General features: G+C 41.8%; 1 protein-coding gene across 6 annotated transcripts in view; it reads left to right on the plus strand.

Annotated features, from left to right (window-relative positions):
• Nucleotides 1-4,164, plus strand: part of DCUN1D4 (DCN1, defective in cullin neddylation 1, domain containing 4) — a 66,781-nt gene that overhangs the window by 1,311 nt on the left and 61,306 nt on the right. For 2 of the 6 annotated variants that reach the window (XM_014534493.1, XM_014534511.1), the window contains exon 1: nucleotides 934-954. The exons of 3 other annotated variants lie outside the window; for them this stretch is intronic. The gene's annotated coding sequence lies outside the window, so the exon portion shown is untranslated. Of the gene's footprint in view, nucleotides 1-932; nucleotides 955-4,164 lie in introns of those variants that run through there. One more of the 6 variants, XM_014534497.1, reaches the window with a different exon arrangement.

Raw genomic sequence — 4,164 nt, forward strand, 5'->3', positions numbered from 1 at the left:
AGGTCGGGCCCTGGAGGCCCTGTGGAGGGTGGTCTGCGCAGGGGAGGTGTCGAGGTCCCCGGCAGTCCCTGGATTTGGCAGGCTGTGACGCAGTTTTCTAATATTTGGTCGCCAGGTGCCTCGGGACCCGCGTCCCTGCAAGGGAGCTCAGGGTCTGAGACCCCGCGTAGCCCCTGGGAGGCCGGACCTTCCCCTGCGCGTTAGGGGTTTCCTTTAGGGTCTGGCTCCGGTTGCCGGGTGTGAAGGGGAAGGCGGTCCTATGGAATTCTGGGACTTGTAGTCCTAGTCGCGGTTGGATTGGGTGCACGTGGGTAACTGTGGAAACGAGTCCCAGAATGCAGCGCGCCCCTCGGAGCCTCCCTTCTCTGCTAACTCGTGCTTGATTCCCCGCGGACCCCAGAGTGCTCTGCGGAGGCTCTTCTGTCCCCCGAGACTAGACAAGGTTCACTAGACCGTCTCCCTTTGTCAGTGGGAGGGGTAGAACCAAGCAAGTGAAGTGCTTTCACACTTGGGTTCTTGATCCCGGACAATTGGTTATTTTCCACCTGCATGTGGTGGTCTTATTTGTAGAATAAATGCTTAGTCTTGAACCATCGCACATAGGTTGTGGGAAAAACATTCCAGATACACCGCAATATAAAGCAGCATTTAGGATGGTTTTGTGTAAACACTAGGTTAAAAGGTATACCTTCTATAAATGTGGGGATGCAGTGGAGACAAGTGTGACCCTTGTGTTGGTTATATATATTATGTGTTTGTGTTTCTTGGGTTGTTTGGATTGTCCACGGATGAAGAGACTTTTTGAAAAAAGATGAACTTGAATTGAGTGATGGAGGTGGCTTAATGGAATTGAGTGGTCCCATTCATAAAGCCAACATGAAAATGTGAAGATGAATAAAGGCAATATGTCTTCACTTTTCAAAGAAGCTGAAGCAAATAGACTAGTAGAGGAAGGTAAACTCAGTGGAGGACCTTTAGAGGTTTTCATGGTGTGTGTGTTTTTGTTGTTTTTTTGCTGTGGCCTGTAATTTCTTTTACCTGCCTTTATAATATGAGACCATATTAGTCTGTAGACGCCCCAGACATTACATCCTTTGCAGGTTCCATTTACCATTTATATGCAATGATTTAAAAAATCTGTAATATAGAGGCCCATAAGATTAGCTCAGAGATGATAGATCATTTTTATGTGATGTATCTTTTTGGTTAATCCTCACCCGAGGATATTTTTTCCATTGATTTCTTTTTAGAGATTGTGGGAGGGAGGGAGGGGGAGAGAGAAACACGTGAGAAGGACACATTGATTGGTAGCCTCCCCCACACATCTGGACCTGAACCCAGTATGTGTCCTTGACCAGGAATCCATCCCATGACCCTAAAAAACGGTCCGTGGGGCTAAACTCTAACCATTGAGCCACACTGACTAGGGCTTATGTGATATTTTTGAAACTATTGGTAACATAGTCACTAGAAGAATATTATAATGACCCTAATGATAAAAATTTTACCAAAAAGTCCCAAGATTTGGAAACCTTTTAGTATGGTTACAAATATACGGGACTTGAGTACTTGATTTAATGATGGATCTTTTCATAATGGCTGAAAAATTGGTCAATGTGTGTTTTTTTGGGAGAAATGATTTGTGTCTTTGTGGTAAAATATCCAGGAAATCCTTTGTGATATGTAAATATGTAATATGGACATGTTTTTAAAAATGTACATTTAATCCTGGAAATAGCTCTCATAAAGGGTAAAGTATAAGAGGTTGAAAATAATAGTTGTAATTGTCTTCAAGATGGTGTTTTTTAAAGAAAATATTAGGTTAGTCATTTCCTTCCTCTTTTCTTTTTCTATTACATTCCAAAGGGCACAGGTATCCTTTACACACATACAACCCACCCCCTACCCTAGCCCTCCAAACTCTAGGTTTCTGTACATTAGCAGTTTACACTTTCTGCTCTGGTTTTTAGGTTCCTTGATTTTTGGCCATTTGAGAGGTCCTTTATTTTCTTGTGAACTTAGCTATGCATTTAAACAGATGTTTCTTACACTTTACCCAGACTTTTTGGACTCTCTTATATTGGGAAGGATTTTTGGGTTACCTTGTCTATAACATTGCCAAAAAAGGAAGTCTCCCTAATTTTCTCCACCTTAGAGTACTTCTGTACAGTTATGCTTTTCTTCCTCTGTTCCTGCCTCTAAGAAGTGCCCTTACTAACATGTGATGACATTTTTAAAATGTTATTAATAATTTTCTGTTTTTATCTTTAACTGCTCCCAGAAGCTTTTATTAGCTTATTGCTTTCTTCTTGACCATACTAGTAGTATGTTTGGGTTATTCTCATCTCAATAATAATAATATTGTTAACTCAGCAGTTAAAAATAAACCTGTCAGAAATTGTCCTTGTGATGACCTCTTTTTCAATTAGTTTGCCTTTGGCAAGTAACACAACTCAATTTAAAATGGCTTAAATAATAGAGCTTATTTTCCAGTAGCAAGAAGTCTAGCAATAAGACTTCTTCTTGTCTAGATTCTAAGGCTGGTGCAGCATCTTAATGATAATTTAAGAACCTATACTCTTTGCATCCTTTTCTTCTTCTATATTTAGTATTTTGGCTTATCAAAAGTCCCAGGCTCATTGCCTCATGTTTGCAAAGTGGTTGCTGCAGCACCAGACGGCATGCCTATGTAAGATAGGTAGGGAAGGAGTTTATTTACTTACAACTTCATCTAAACAGAGAGGAGTCCTCTCCAGAAGGTCACCTTGGAGACTTCTTCAGTTTCATTAATTAGAACGGATTTCATGCCACTGCTACTTGTGAGGGAGGTTGAGAAAGTGAAATCTGGCATTTTCAGCTTCTGTCATGGGATATGGCCTTTGGTAGGGTGGGAAAGAAGGGTGAGGAGAATGCCCTGGGTTGGCAGCCTGAAGGTTATATCCCTGAACCAGCTACTTTGTCTAACTGTCCGTGGCTTGGTCTCAGTCTTTTTATCTGTTAATTTATTTTCTGCCTCATTCTAAAATAATTAGACGTGACCTATGAAATACAGATTAAAATCCTGTTAAAAGAAAATAAACTGTAGATTTACAGGCTGCACATGAATGCTTGCCATATATTAGAAATAGGCCATGTATTTGGCTTTGAGCTTCTTAGTAGGCAAAACAAAGAGGAAAACAAAGCCAATTAATTTTATTCATTTGGGTAATGTAACCACAATTCATTTAATAACAAAGCTAGAAGCTTAGACATTTCTCATTCTCTTTCCCTGGTCAGTATTGGAAAAGAGGTTGCATATCTTCCCATGCCTGTTCCCTCTGGTATCTATCTTGTCATCACCTTAGATCTGATCCATCTTTTCTTATAACTAGAGGCCTGGTGCATGAAATTCATGCATGTGGGTTGGGGGGAGTCCCTCAGCCCGGCCTGTGCCCTCTCAGTCTGGGAGCCCTTGAGGGATGTCTGCTTGACAGCTTAGGCCCGGTCAATCGGACATCCTTAGTGCTGCGGAGGCGGGAGAGGCTCCCATCACCGCCACTGCGCTTGCCAGCTGTGAGCCCAGCTTCTGGCTGAGTGGCGCTTCCCCTGTGGGAGCATACTGACCATCAGGGGGCAGCTCCTGCATTGAGCGTCTGCCCCTTGGTGGTTAGTGTGCTTCATATTGACTGGTCAGTCAATTTACATATTAGCCCTTTATTATATAGGATATAGGATAACCAGTAATCCTTTTCCCTTGCTCAGCCTCCTGTAAATTTATCTTTTCTATCAGCAGTTGAATCATTGTCCTTTCCATTCCCCTACCTAGAAAACTTGAGGGCTCCCAGTTGCTTACTGAAATACATACTCATCAGAACCTGGGTTTGAACCAGTTTCTGTAGTTTAAGCTATTTCTTCCCCCTGGATTTCTGCTGCCTACTGTCCTCAGTGCTACTTTTTATGGAACTTTTCTTTATTGTATTCCTTGTTCTCTTATCTAGTAAGACTCTCTCCCTCCACTGAATCTCCAAAGTACTGTTTACTTCTCTTCTCCACTTTATCTTACATAACAATAGCTGCTTGTTTACTTTTTGTTCCCCTCCCCAATTAGATTATTACCCCCTTGAAATCTGGGACTATGTCTTACTTAGTATCCACTTTATTGTCCAGCGTGATGTCTTCCTTAGG

Source organism: Myotis brandtii, unplaced genomic scaffold (genome assembly GCF_000412655.1).
Source record: "Myotis brandtii unplaced genomic scaffold, ASM41265v1 scaffold10, whole genome shotgun sequence".
NCBI lineage: Eukaryota > Metazoa > Chordata > Mammalia > Chiroptera > Vespertilionidae > Myotis > Myotis brandtii.